A 16,555-nucleotide genomic window follows, 5' to 3' on the forward strand; every position below is an offset into this window, starting at 1 on the left:
GCAGATTATTCTGCTAGCCTTTTTGGAAGTTGACAACATACATAGTAAATATTTGAGTCTTTATATTGGCTGGGCACTGGGGATGTAAAGATAAAAAGCAAAAGAGACCTGTACTCTCATGGAGCTTGGAGTTTAGTAGGGAGAGCATATGAAAAACAGGCACATCCACAAATAAATAAATAACTTCAAAGTATATTATCATGAGAAAAACAAATAAGATACTTCTATTTAGAACAAGGATTGGCAAATTACTGCCTGTTTTGTTAAATAAAGTTTTGTTAGGACACAGCAACAATCATTTGTTTCCATAATCTATGGTTACATTCATGCTACAAGGGAAGAGTTGGGAGTTGGAACCGAGGAATGGCTTACAAAGTCTAATATATTTACTAGCTGGAACTTTAAGAAAAAGTCTGTAGACCTCTGACTTGGGATAAAGATATTTTGAGTCTCAATACTTTTATTTTTTTCCTCTTTTAGCAACATCATATCTGTTAACACCAGGTGTTGAGGATTTTTTTAAAATGATTTTTTGAAGACTTGTCTAATCCTCATATAGCATATCAAAGCCTAGGTCTGGTGGTCTATTATATGATAGTGTATTCTAATTACAGCTAAATTATGCACCTTGCTGCTCTATTGTTTCAAATTCGTATGCACACACTCACATACACACACATTTATTCTGGTTTATCCTTTATGGTCACTAGTTTGAAAAAGTTTGAAAGTCATTGCTTTTTTTTTTTTAAATTATTTATATATTTGAGAGGGAGAGAGAGTGAGAGAGGGAGAGAGATCCAGGTGTTGGATCTACTTATATAATTTTGGCGGTACTCTTTAAGAAAAAGAATCCAAAATTGTAAATCCTTGCCTGGGGTCCATGCAATGAGAGTCCCAGAACCATAAGATTCATTTCCTTCCCACTAGAGCCACCTTTGTAATTATTTCTACCATGTATATACTAAAGAATGTATATACTTAGAAATGATGAAGCATGGGTGGAAAATTGAAATGCTGAGAAAGTGCTTGAGGTTAGCAAGCAGAAATCACCTAAAAAGAAAGTTTATTTCTTTAGGCTAAATTTAACAGGGTTGACAGAATCTTACATTTTGTTTCATTTTCCTTGCTACTTTATGCAATAGCAGCTTTAGAGATCAGATGTTTTAATAAAAAATATGCAAAGCACATTTTGTTTTTACATTTTTAGTATGAGTAAATTTGAAGACTTAACCCATAGAATAAATGGTATATCCTAAATATTTAATTTTGCTTTGTGGAAGATGGCACAGGGTAAGAAGTATGTAGTAGAATTGGTTGCCGATTCTACCCAATCATTATGCCCAATCTCCTGTTTCCTTTTTCTTTTCTTTTTGAAATTAATTAATTATTTAATTTTAATTATTTTATTTTATTTTATTGACTTGAAGATACTATCTACCAGCAGAGAATCTGAAATTGCCAGGTACTCACTGTCCAAGCCAGTCTTGAAGCTAGGGCAAAGGCATATGGCATATAGTTCTCTACTGGCAAATAAGACTTTGGAAATCTGATGAGTACACTCTGGAAAATGATTTCTTTTCAAATAAAAAAGACCCACCAGAGACTTTCCCAAGCCAGATGCCACAACTGGATTTAATACCTGAAAGTGTCATACTGTCCTGCAATCTTAAAGACACAACCTAGATTCCAAACCGGTATGTTCAGAATTGCAGTACCAAAACCAAACCAAACCCTAAAACCTGGATAACTGATATTATCTGGAAGATGTTGAACTAGCTCTTTTGCCTTTGAGAGATGGAAATTTGCAATTATAAATTTCCTCAAGGTTTTAGTTTTCTCTCAAGTATTTTCTCTCTCTCTCTTTTTTTTTTTTTTTTTTTTTTTTGTGGTAGAAAACACATAATATGAGATCTAGCCTAACAAATTTTTAAGGGAATAGTAAAGTATTGTTAATTATAATTACAGTGTTGTAGAGAAGATGTCTAGAACTTTTTTTTTTATCTTAAATGATTGAAAATGTATACTTTGTTAATGGCAACTTCTCATTTTCCTTTTCCCATAGCTCCTAGAAACCACATTCTATTTTCTGCTTCAGTGAGTTTGACTAGTTTAGGTAAGTGGAATCATATAGTATTTGTCTTTCAGTGACTGACTTACTTTCTTAGCATAGTGTCCTCCGGATTAATCTTTCTTGTAGTATGGGATAGGATTTCTTTTTTTTTTTTTTTTAAAGGTTTTATTTATTTATTTGACAGAGAGAGACACAGCGAGAGAGGGAACACAAGCAGGGGGAGTAGAAGAGGGAGAAGCAGGCTTCCTGCAGAGCAGGGAGCCCGATGCGGGGCTCAATTCCAGGACCCTGGGATCATGACCTGAGCTGAAGGCAGACGCTTAATGACTGAGCCACCCAGGCGCCCCTTTTTTTGTGGTTGAATAATATTCCATTGCATGCATATAGCACATTTTCTTTATCCATTGCTCTGTTGATGGACGTTGTTGTTTCTACTTCATAGCTGTTATGAATAATGCAGTTAACATGGGGATGCAAATTTCTCTTTGAGATTCAGATTTCAGTTCTTTTGGATATATATCTAGAAATGAGGTTGCTGGATCACATAGTAGCTTAGTTTTAATTTTTTGAGGAATTTCCATAGTGTTTTCCATAATGGCTATACCATTTTACATCACCAACAGTGTGCAGAGTTTCCAATTTCTCCACCTCCTGGCCAACATTTGTTATCTTTGTTTATTTTCATAATGTCTTTTCTTTTTTTTTTTTTTTTAAGATTTTATTTATTTATTTGACAGAGAGAGACACAGTGAGAGCAGGATCACAAGCAGGGGGAGAGTCAGAGGGAGAAACAGGCTTCCCGCAGAGCAGGGAGCCCGATGCGGGGCTCGATCCCAGGACCCTGGGATCATGACCTGAGCCAAAGGCAGATGCTTAATGACTGAGCCACCCAGGCGCCCCTCATAATGTCTTTTCATTGTGTCGGTTGTTTCCTTTGCTGTGCAGAAGTATTTAGTTTGATGTAGCCTCACTTTTCTATTTTCTTTTTATTGTCTGTGTGTTTGATGTCATACCCAAGAAATCATTGCTAAGACCAATGTCAGAAAGTTTTTCCCTATGTTTTCTATCAAAAGTTTCACAGTTTCAGGACTTACATTTAAGTCTTTAATCCATTTTTATATGGTGTAAGCTAAGAATCCAGTTTCATTCTTTTGTATGTGGATGTCCAGTTTTTCGAAAACCTTTTGTTGAAGAGGTTATCTTTTTTCCATTGTGTATTCTTGTCACTCTTGTTGAAGATCAGTTGGTTCTGTATACGTGAGTTCATTTTAGGCTCTCTATTCTATTCCATTAGTATATATGTCTGTTTTTATGCCATTACCATTATGTTTTAGTCATGGAAGCTTTGATATGTATTTTACAATCAGGAAAGAGATTTCTCCAGCTTTGTTCTTTTACAACATTGTTTTGGCTATTTGGGATAGTTCTCTGGTTCCATATGAATTTTAGAACTATTTTTTCTATTACTGTAAAATATACCATTAGGAGTTTGATGTAAGGTATTGAATATATAGATTTCTTTGGGTATGGACATTTTAACAATATTAACTCTTCCAATTCATGAACATGGGATATCTTTTATGTGTGTCTTCTTTAATTTCTTTCATCCATGTATTATAGTTTTCAGTGGACAAGTCTTTCCTCTCTTTAGTTAGGTTTATTCTGAAGTTATTTTTTTAATGCTATTATAAATGGAATCAGTTTTCAAATGATTTTTTATATGCCAATTTTGTATGCTGCAATTTTACTGAATCTGTTCATTAGTTCTGGCAGTTTTTTGGTGGAGTCTTTAGTATTGTCTCTACATAAGATCATGTCATTTACAAATAGAGACAATTTTACTTCTTTCTTTCTCATTTGAATGCCTTTTATTTCTTTTTCTTCCCTAATTGCTATGATTAGGACTTCTGGTACTATATGTTGAACAGAAGTGGTGACAATGGGCATCATTACTTTGTTCCTGATCTTAGAGGAAAAGCTCTCTTGCACCATTGAGTATAATGTAAACTGTAAGCTTGTCATATATGGCCTTTATTATGTTGAGGTACATTCCTTCTATACTGTTTGTTGAGAGATTTTTTTTTTTTCCATGAAAGGACGTTTTATTTTGTCAAATGCTTTTTTACATCTATATTGAGATGATCATGTGATTTTTTAAACTTCATTGTGTTAATGTGGTATATCACATTTATTGATTTGGGTATTTTGAACCATCTTTGCTCCCCGGGATTAAATCTGACTCAGTTGTCATGTATAATCCTTTTAATGCTCTGTGCATTTGGTTTGCTAGTACTTTGTTTAGGTTTTTGCATCTATATTTATCAGGGTTATTGGCCTGTGATTTTCTTTTCTTGTAATGGCCTTATCTGGCTCTGGTATCAGGGTAGTGCTGGTCTCCTGAAATGAGTTTGGAAATGTTCCTTCTGCTTTAGTTTTTTTTGAAGAGTTTGAGAAGGATTAAAATTAATTCTTCCTTAAATGTTTGGTAGTATTCACCAGTGCAACCATCTGGTCCTAGACTTTTTTTTGTTGGGAAATTTTGGATTACTTATTTAATCTTTTTCTTTGTTAGTGATTTGTTTATATTTTCTATTTCTTCATGATTCGATCTTGTTAGGTTTTTTGTTTCTAGGAATTTTTCCATATCTGCTAGGTATCCATTAACAAATCAATTTGTTGATGTATAATTATTCATACTAGTCTCTTTTGATCCTTTTTATTTCTATCCAATGTATTTTAAGCTGATAACAACTTAAGTTTAATCACATGCAAAAACTCTAAAATTTTACTCTGCTCCACCACACTGTATGTTATTTTTGTCATAGTTTGCATTGTTTTATATTATGGATCCATTAACAAATTTTTATCATTTAAGTTATTCTTAACATTTTTGTTTTTTTAATTTTTGCACTAAATTAAAAGAGATTTACACAGTATAAATCTCTTTCAATTCAATAGTTTGGATCATTGGTTTTCTTGAATCTGGATGTCCATTTCCTTCCCTAGATTTGGGAAAATTTCAGCCACTATTTCTTCAGATAAACTTTCTTCCCCTTTTTTTCCCTCTTCTGCTTCGATAACTCCCATAAATTGTATATTGGTCTTTTTGGTAGTATTCTACAAAGTCTTTTAGCTTTTCTATCCTTTTTTCTTCATTCTTTTTTTTTCTTTTTGCTTTTCTGACTGGAAAATTTCAAATGACCATTTATTCTTTTGTTTGCTCAAGTCTGTTGAATTTTTCAGATCATTTATTTCATTTTTCAGGTCCAAATTTGTTTCTCTTTTATATTTTTTATCTCTTTATTGAAATTCTCATTTTGTTCATGTGTCACTTCCTTGAACCCATTGAGCATCTTTTTGATTGTTATTTTCAATATTTTGTTCAGTAATTCATATCTTCTTTTTGTCTAGTAATTTATATATCTTCTTTTCTTTAGGGTCTGTTTCTAGAGTATTTATTTTGTTCCTTTGAGACATTTATTTTTTTCTTTGTGTTCCTTGTAACTTTGTATTGGTATCCACATATTTGGAAAATAAAAAAACAAAAAAAACCCGTAACAAACAAACAAAAAATCCCAGCCACCTTTCCTAGCCTTTAAGGACTTCTTAAAAGGAAAGACCTTTACCAGTCAGCCCAGCTGGAGATACTGGGGGCCTTTCAAACTCTTTCTTTCCTTAAGATTTTATTTATTTATTTATCTATTTATTTGAGAGAGAGAGAGAGGGAGAGACTGAGTGTGGGTGGGGGAGGGGCAGAGGGAAAGGAGAGAGAGAATCCCAAGCAGATTCTGTGCTGAGCCTGATGTAGCATTGTATCTCAGGACCCTGAGATCATGACCTGAGCTGAAGCCAAGAATCCGATGCTTAATCAACTGAGCCACCCAGGCACCCCTCAAACCTTTTTCTATGGATGTGTCTTCTTTGGATCTGTAGATTCCTTGGAGGGATTTGCCAGTTTCTTTATTTTAACAGATCATAATCTCTTGCTCCCTCTGGTGTCCATCTGCTGTACCACGGGTCCTCTGCAGCAGCAACATGCTGCCCTACTATTTTTCTTCTCAAAGCCTCCCATCTAGAGTATGTGGGTTCCTTTAGTAACCAAAATTGGGTTAAACACAGATTGATTCTTCAAAGAGCCCTCTGAAAAGCCAGAATATTGAATGTGTACACTCCACTCTTCCCTGTCTCTCCTGAGGGGAGGCCGGTGAGCTATATTGGCTTTTGTCTCATTGGGCCCTCAGGAACAACAGCATGCTCCCCTGATACTTTTGTCAGGGGCCTTCAGGCATCTAGAGTATGTTGGTTCCTGTCTGTACTCAGAGGTAGACAAGACAGAAGCCAGTCTCTCAAGGAATTTTCCGAAAAAGCCAGTACATTTGCTGTATGGTCCAGTCTTCTCTTTCCCAGGAAGAAGCTAAGAGCTGGGAGTTTTCTCCTGATCATGTGGCATTGTACTGAGGGGACAGAAAATTTTCCCTACCAGCTTTGATTTGGCTGTTTTTTCACTTGCCTGGGGCATAAGAGACTCTTAACTGGTTTATGGATTTCACACAAAGAAAATTGGTGCATGTATTGTTGAATCAGTGTCTCCATGAGTGCAAGGAGGGTCTGGGGCTTCCTATTCCCCATCTTACTGGTATCACTGTATCTAATCTCTTGTTGCTGGAATATTTTTAACCGCTACATGGAATTTGGGGAAATTGCAAAGAAAATGCCTCCAAAAAAGGATGTGCTTCCATATAAAGACTGTTACTAAAACAAAGTATTAAAGCATGAGTTTAAACAAAATAACTGTTTGATACTGAGGTAGCTCAAATAGGAACTCCTCCCACACTTTTATTCAATTCAAACAAGGTGATCAATGTAGATAAATCTTCAGATATTCAGCAACATGGGGAAAGAGATGTTTGTCACCTTCATGATCACCCTTCATAATCTCAAAGTAAATAATGTCACATCGTGTCAATTAAAAGTATGAATCTAAATGTGTTATTAAAATAGGTATCTCCTCTACCCCAACCCAGATATTCCACAATGTGCTTAGAAAAGACTGTCTAGCCCAGCTGTATTTTAGGAACTTGTCTACATAGGGAATCTAATGCTCTGGGACAAATGCACCTGGTGTGCTATGTGTTCTAGTGCATTTTATTAAAGGTATTATGTCTTAGCTGTCCTCTTGATTCTAGACCATTCTTTCATCAAATGCTCCTGAACATCACCACATCATAATCTTCTTATACACCAGGTTCCTCATGAAATTCCTTACCTACATTAAATCTGTATTTTTATAGTTTTCTTTAGAACTCCTTATTTCTATAGTCTTGTCCTATCTATCCAGATTTTTCCTTAAAAGTTGCGGGAAAACATGTAGCACTGTGGCTGGAACATTGCTCAGATGCAATAAATGCTTGCTAAATCTGTTTTTGTTAAATCTGCATCTCAGACTGAAAGCTCTGTTCCAGTCATGCTACGCACACTGTTTCAAAAACAGATGATACTGTCATTTCTAGATCTCCTCTACTACTTTTTCTCTGGCATCTTCTTTGTGCATCCTTTAAAATCCAACTCAAACTATACCTCCTTCATGAAGCTTCCCCTTATTACTCTCAATTACTGTCAATGAACTATACTTCCTCTGAATGGTATCATTTATAATGTGTTCCATGGACTTGAGGCCTCACTCATATAAAGTATCACATTAGATGCTAGCATTTTCATTTCAACAATAGTCTCTGCTTCTGTATTGTAAAGATAATGCCTCATGGTTCTATGTCCCTCTCACATAAATCTCTTCAGAATTTAAAGCTTGTAAGTCAGTATACATGGATGATTCATTCATTCAATAAATGTAACATTATTTTGAGCTAGGCAATGGATCCACAATTTTAACTGCTCCTTCTATATCATTCACCATGTGCCAGAAACTATCTTAAGTGTTTTAAGTTTATTAATGCATTCACCCTCATAATAACTTTATCAAATGGGTGCTATTTATTTAACCCAAATGTAAAATTACAGACAGGGAAACTGAGGTACTGAGTCATATAATGACTTCTCTAATTTCTACATATAGAGAAAATGTTGTAGAACTAGCATTTGAGCCCAAATGATAGTTATGGGGGTCTGTGCTTTAACCATGATTCTATACAATATCTTCAGATGCCAGAAATATTCATATCATAAAACTTTCTTTGTCCTCAAGGAGCTACTAGGTCTGAAAAGAGAGAGAATGATGTAAACATGTAAGTGCCATACAATATCTTGGATTGTAGGATATCAATCTGTATACGCATACCATGGAGATATTGCAGGTTTGGTTCTAATCTGCCACAATAAAGTGAATATTGCAGTAAAGTGACTGAAATGAGTTTTTGGCTTCCCAGTACACATAAAAGTTACGTTTACACTATCCTGTAGTCTGTTAAGTGTACAATAGCATTATGTTTGAAAAAACAATGTAAATACCTTAATTAAAAATACTTTACTGCTAAAAAATGCTAACCACCATCTGAGCTTTCAGTGAATTGTAATCACCGATCACAAATCACCATAACAAATATAATTATAATGAACAAGCTTGAATATTGTGAAAATTAACACAATGTGACACAGAGACATCGAGTGAGCAGATGCTGTTAGAAAAATGGTGCCGATAGATTTGCCTGATGCAGGATTGCCATGAACCTTCAATTTGTAAAAAATGGAAATATTTGCCAACTACGAAATGTCATAAAATGACGCATGCCTTTATAAAGAAGTGGATGGACTAATCAGTTTTACATGAACTAGGTGGATGGCGAGTCCTGCCGCTAAATCTGACAGTTGAGCTGGGACCTGAAAGATGAGTAATTGCTTGAGAGTTGCATAAAGGCACATAGGGACAAAAGAAGCATGATGTTTGGAACAATTTAATGTAGTTTGGCATAAAGGCTAGTTGCCAACCAATACCTGTTCTCCATTTCCCACATATTTTAGAATACTGACTTTTATAAGGGCAATGTGGTCAGTCTCCCTTGTAGCTAGATTTGTCCATATGGTTAAGTTCTAGCCAATGAGGTGTAAAATACAGTTGTGTGGGACTCATAACACCTTAGAGACATCAATGTATACCTTAAAACTTTTTTTTGGATACATTTTTATTCTATTTAAGCCACTGATTTTTGAATTCTTCTGTTATATGAGTGAAGTAAAATTTTAATTGATATAGAGTAACTGGAACACAGAACAAGAGAGGAGTCCTTGCTTAGGAAGGCAGTTTGAAAATATTTGGAGGGAGATAATAAAATGTATTGTATCCCATGTAAGGAATTTGTGCTTTGTCTCATGAGCTAGTGTTTCTCAACCCTAGCTAATTTGTAATCACCTAGAGACATATGGTCCAGGTCTCACCCTAAACCAACTGACTTAATCTAGAGGGCAGGGATTTTCAACCTTGGCTTCACATTTAATTATGATGATGCCCAGGCCATATCCAGATCTACTATGTCAGAATATCTGGAGGTGGAGAACTCAGGCATCATTATTTCTATAAATCTCTCCAAGTTACTAAAATGTTCAGCCATGGGTGAGAAACACTGTTGTAAGAAATAGGCTTAGGGTGTCTGAAAAGAATTTTAAATAAGTTTAAGAAATTTAGTTTATGTGTTATCATTTTGGCTGCAGTGTGGATGACTGATTAAGAGGAATTTACATTTTAGATTGATATATACTATCTTCCCTAAACTGTTTAAAAGAGTTTTCCTTGGAGTAATAAAATCTCAGTTTTTTACATTAATATGAGTAGGTATGTCTCCCCAGGCACGGTACGATATAACTTTTAAAAAGCACCAGACAAGGAATCAGAGTATCCTAGTAAAGGCTCATCTTAACTGTGTCACTTTGAGGTGTGTATGCTGCAGCTATTAGGTGTAACTGCACTTAAACTGACTTGATCGATAAGGGTATTTATTATTTTGCCTAACAAAGTCCAGAGATAGAGTGCTTCAAGATTTAGTTCATTCATCCCATTAGTGGTGGCATTAAGTCCTTCCGCCTTGCTCCTCTGCTAATCTCGGTGATTTATGGGTTGTTGTAAATCCAAGTGTTACATCTAGATAGTAATATACAGACAGGAAAAGAGAATAGCATGCATTTTTGTTATTTATTAAGAGCAAGGACAGTATCTGAGAAGCCCTATAAGCCCATTTCCTCTAACATCTCATTGGTCAGAATTATATCATGTGACCATTCTTAACCCCAATCATTGTCTTAAGGCTAGATTGTCCTGACTGCTTGTTCTCTATTCTAGCTACTCTTTGTGGATCTTCTTGAAATTTGGCTTAAAGTAGGACCAACTTGCAGGAAACTCTTTAGAAAACAATATCTATGGTAAAATATATAGTCAGAGAAAATCCCCACTGTAAGAGATTTGAAACAAAAAGAAAACCAGAACTGTGAGTACCTCAAGAGCAAAGAGGAAATGGAGTTTCTCCATCTAGAATAAAGTCAGATGGAGAGCTTGGAACTCTGTGCGGAGACACAGAGTTGAAATGGGAGGCAGGGTTTCCCTCTGCTGCCAGCAAAGGGTGGTAAAGGAACACATAAATGAATAAAAAAAGACCTACTTTGACTTTCTTATTGATTATATTGTGAGGCTGAGCAAGTTACTTAACCTTTCTTGGTCTCAGTTTCCTCAATATAATGATTATAATACTTTCTAGACTTGCTTATGTAATTTTTTTGAAAACAAATGAAATTAGATACACAGTTTACTATCTACAAATTATAATTATTAAAGAAATTTTAAAAACATGTTTTATAGATACTGTAATAGTAAACACAGTAAATACTTTATGGCTTTTGTAGATCAGATTGTTATTGGCATTTATTATCTGCTTTGCTCCAGGTATTCTGCTAAAACTTTGATTATTATTTCACTTCTATGAAATATATCTTTACTCTATTATCTGTCTTCATTTTAGAAATCAGGAGACTGAAGTTCATGAAATTTAATTAGTTTGCCTACTATCACACAGATAATAAATGCCAAAGTTTAGATTCCAATACACTACTGACAGATTACATAGATCATGTTGTTTTCACATTTGTTGGTGGGGCCTTTTATTTTAACTTACTCTTCTAGTAAGTTTACATGTATATAAAATTTGTACAAGAAACATTTTTTGAATAATGCTAAGCATGTTGTTTAATAAGGTTACCATTTTCTTATACCAGTGCTATACTATGTCCAAAATTTAAATCTGGTAGTGTAAAAGCTAAATTTTTTTATAGCCTTGGATTCAGAAGCATTGAGAGAAAACATACAAAGTGTGACCCAGAGTTATAATATTTCCCCTGGTGTAATGATGTTTGTATGATAGCTTCTTTGGAAAATATCTTAGAATCCTTCTCTTGAGGGCATACTTTTATCAACATTAAAGTAGAGCTCTCCTATTCTGATTTTTTTCATGGTTAGGAAATATCTTGTTTATCTAAACATTGATTAAGTTCTCACTGGTTATAATATTTATAAAACATTAGATTTTGACATTTTGCATTATCATTTTCTTAATTGGTTTATTGTATTTAAATAAAATTGTTAGTACTTGGTTAGACCCTAAGCAAATGTTTGCTTTAACCTTTTGGCCCTAGTTTTCTCATCTTAAAATTAATGTGACTCCTACTTGTCTTTTATGATTTGGGGAAGGAAAATCTACCTACTTTTGATAACAGCAAGGCACAGTTGGATCATGATGCCGTAAGGTGTTTTGTTGAGTAATTCTTGTTGATTAAACTGGGTTGTATTTTAACCCCAAATTATAGTTACACTAGAAATCAGGCGGGTCTTGGCATGGAAGTTTGGGCAATCACCATTCTAGATTTATGTTTACATAAAGAACAACCTTCTGGGAAAGACTCATTTTGACAGAGAAGAGAAGCCCGATGCCAGTATTTTATTCAAAATCAATGAAAGAGTCAGCAAAAATGTTGGTAAAGAAGATATGGTCTCTCAGATTGAGCTTTGGTTCCATCTTCATAGGCTCATCCCTGAGTTTTTAGCCTAAGGAACAACAACAAAATAGCAAATTAAGAATTAAACTAAATGAATCGCCACCTTCTTGAAGGCAATGCAGCAGCTCTGATATTAGTGGAGGAGGTTTGGCAGTGTTATGAGACAGCCTTGTTAGCCCTCCACAAAGATCCTTATTGTCCTGAATATCAGCAAACTCTTGGCAGAACAGGAACAGCAGAATATTTGCGTACATCAAAAAGGACAGCTGATATGTGGACAGCTACAGAAGTTGAGGAATCTCTGGACAAAAGAAAACAAAAGAAAACCAGAAGCCAAAAAACAAACAAAACAAAAACAAAAACAAAAACCAAGAAAGCAAAAAACAGGGACACAAGGAAACTTTGGGAGGTGTAGGCTATGTCGCTTCTCTTAGTTGTGGTGATGATTTTATGTTTCTCTTCTTGCCTACCATTAATCTACTATGCAAAGCAGTTTATTAGTTGTCAATCTGAGAACACTTATGCTTTTATGTTTTGGTCTGCTGGAGAGAGCCTAATTTGTTTTCTTTTTCTTGGACTTTTTTATCTTCTGTTTTTCATCAATTCCAACTCTAACTACTGTATAATTTTTCCCTTGCCATTTCTACCTGAAATGATCTTTTATCCATTTTGTTGATCTATATATGCCATTCATTTTTAGATTTTTGGCAATACAGGGGAGGTATTTTTCAGTAGCAGCAAGATATTTTTCTGAAACAAAGAATTTTGGGGTAACACACACTACCTAGTGGGCCACCCTGCTTTCATAAGTGCTACTTAATCAGAAGAACATTTTCAATAGAAGATTAAGGGGGACTCAGATTAGTTAAGTAAGACATTAGAACTTCTTCCTGTTCTAAGAGTGTCCATTGTTCTGATTCAGAAATAAGTTGACATTTTAATATTAACTACAGCTATATACTGAAATGTTTAGTTGTTTACATCTTAAATACTGAGCAAGACAGCAACACTTATGCATATTATTATATGCATATAAGATTAATTTTTGTTGGTTTAGTAAGTTTGTTTATTTGTTTTGTTGTCTTTGTCCCTTAGTCTCCAAAATGGATTGCTGTTTATAGCAGGGTTCTCTGATTATGGCTTGCCATATAATGGAAAGTGCACTGTGGAGTTAGATATAGGTTTGCATCCTGGCCCTACATGCAATCTGGATAAGTTATATAATGTTTTTGAGCCTTACTTCATTTGAAAAAAAGGGAGTTAATAAATGTGTATCAAATGGTTACTGTGAAGATTTATGAGGTATTTTTCAAAGCATATGGAACTAGTAGGTAATAAATTGTTTTCTTTTCTCTATCCTCACAATTTTGTGAAAAATATGCATTTAATATTTAATATTTATTATATGTGGTAATAAGGGGAAAACTATGTGTTATCCTCCTTAAAATAATATTGAAATAGAACATATTTAAAACCTCCTCTGAAAGTTAAGCTGTAAAATTAGCAGAGAAGTCTACTTTAAACCTTCTCAAAGATTTGGAAATGAGGTAGGTAGATTGTTTAACAATCAAATCTTGTTTTTGTGGATTAATGTTGTCAGATAAGCTAATATTGACATGGGAGTATCCCCTTCAGTAAGAGACAAGGAAGAATATACTGACTTAGAATATTATACACTTGCATATTTCCTACTCAATATTTTAGATTTGTCATAGGGATATAACCAGGCTGGGCCTATGATTATATTTCATCATAAGCTTATACATTTTAGACATGGTGCAAACAATCAGTCTTTTCATGTTTGGTCAATGAGACTCCTCCCTAAAGAAAAGGGTGTCTATATAATAGAGTGTATATATAGAGTATATATAGAGACTATATATATAATGTATATATAGATATATATAGTATATATTAATGAATTCAGATTTTTTTATAGAACTGAATTCTAGAATTATATAAAGGTGCGATGATGGATGGGATGAATGAGAGGGTGAGACTAAGGGGGAAATAAATCTATTTCATATGCTAACATGTGGTCACTATCTTGGAAAATGACAACGTAAGTTTGATGATTTTTGTAGAGGAGAAATAAGGTTTCATGTTTAAACCATTTTTTAAAAGTCAGCTATGTGTTTTAAAACTTAAGTATTTAAAAAGTTTTTGCAACAGATGATTTAAAGTATGATTAATTAAAGCACTAGCAAAATTACTGAAAGTATGTATTGCTTTACCTGTGTGAGGCAACCACCTTTGATTAGTTAGCTCTATGAGAGGCACTTTGGACGAAGGTACAGAAAAGAGAGATACTGGGTAAATCTAGAAAAACTGTTAAAAAGGAATAATAATATTAAAAAGATTAATGAGTGCTGGTGCTCTAAAGGGGACCCTGGGAAGAACATGGTGAACAAGAAAAATAGGACCAAGTGGAGTGAAAAACTTCCTGCAGAGATGTGAAAAAGCTACAGTGATGACTGTTTCTTACACAAATATATTTCTATAGAAAAACTATGAACTACGTATTTAAAACAATTGAAATGGAAAGTTTCATTTAAGTCAAGGAACATATGTATTGAGTGGATATTATGTATTTTAAACTATGTTAATTTATGTTGATACATGGTGAATAAAACATGATCTCAGTGTATTCTACTGGTTCACAAGGGTGATAAGATTTATCTGGTTTAAAAAATTGCAATACATAATTATAAGATATAATAAAACATGATGACAGTGGCAAGGTCAGAGCCCTAGGAGATCATGAAGAAATATTGGCATACCTAACTTCTGGGACAGTCAGGCAAAGATTCATAAAAACATTATAACCATAGTAGAAATTTGAAAATAATTTGGGGTTCACAAAACGGGTAAAGCAAAAAGGAAAAGATTATTTGGAGAGTAATCGACCTACATCTGTTATGCCCTCAGGAATTGATCCTGCTCCAAAGGACCTGGTGGTACTATATCCCTGTTTGATCTGACCACTCCATGTGAATCCATCTTGAACTTGACACCTCCATCAAATAGTATGACCTTCCTCAATTAAGGCTTATCATTCTTTACATCATCTTAATTTTTTAAACTATATTCTAAATTTTAGTTTTATGCCTTGGTAGAAATGTTTAGTTCCTTCAATTTTAGTAGACATTATTCATTAAATCAGAGAATCTTCAAAAAGAGGAAATATATATATATATATATATTTTTTTTTTTTTTTTAAAGATTTTATTTATTATTTATTTATTTATTTATTTATAGAGTGCAAGCAAGCGGGGGGGAGGGGCAGAAGGAGAGGGAGAGAGAGAATCTCAATCAGACTCTGCGCTGAGCTCAGAGCCCAATGGAAGGCTTGATCTCACAACCCCGAGATCATGACATGAGCTGAAATCAAAAGAGTCAGACGTTTAACAGACTAAGCTACCTGGGCATCCCAAAAGAGGAAATATTTTAGAGATTTTTTAATTTATTCATTATTTGAGAGAGAGAGAGAGCAAGAGAGCACAAGCAGAGGGAGCAGCAGAGGGAGAGGGAGAAGCAGGCTCCCTGGAGCCAGACGTGGGGCTTGATCCCAGTACCCTGGGATCATGACCTGACTGAAGGCAGACACTTAACCAACTGAGCGACCCAGGTGCCCCATGAGGAAATATTTAAAAAAATAAAGCTGACTATATAGATTAAAAAATTATATTAAATAATTATATATGAGAAATGAACTATTCTTTTTAAATTAATTTTTAATTATTTTTTTTTAAGTAATCTCCACACCCAGTGTGTGGTTCAAACACAACCATGAGATCAAGAGTCTCATGCTCCAGTGACTGAGCCAGCCAGGTGCCCCAGAGAAACAAACTATTCTATATCCATTCCCATTATTTTTGTTCTGCAGAATGTACATTGATTTATATCTTATCTGGTTTTCATTTCTAAATGACTTTGTAACCACTAAAATTGGTTTAAAGAAATGGCAGAGGATATTTCTACATGTATGAATTTAAGTAATGTGATGCCATCTATCAGCTCAGGGCAAACAAAAGCCACGATGAGTTTGAGTTATTTAAAAATATATATTAATTCCAGTTTGCAAGGAGAAGGCAAAACCATATATATTTGGTGTACCAATGTAGTACAATTCTTATGTGTCATTTTCATTTTGTTTATAAATTTGAGATTATGTATACTTAATACTTAAACTCTGCCTTTCTCCCCCTGGCCTTTCCTCATGTAAGTTTGTAGTTTTTCTTTTTTTTTTTTTTTTTTAAAGATTTTATTTATTTGACAGAGAGAGAGATAGCGAGAGCAGGAACACAAGCAGGGGGAGTGGGAGAGGGAGAAGCAGGCTTCCCGCCGAGCAGCGAGCCCGATGTGGGACTCAATCCCGGGACTCCGGGATCATGACCTGAGCCGAAGGCAGACGCTTAACGACAGAGCCACCCAGGCGCCCAGTTTGTAGTTTTTCTTTGTAGCTCTATGACTCTATAGGAATTATAGACTTGA

Source organism: Halichoerus grypus, chromosome 4, assembly GCF_964656455.1.
Source record: "Halichoerus grypus chromosome 4, mHalGry1.hap1.1, whole genome shotgun sequence".
NCBI classification, from domain to species: Eukaryota; Metazoa; Chordata; class Mammalia; order Carnivora; family Phocidae; genus Halichoerus; species Halichoerus grypus.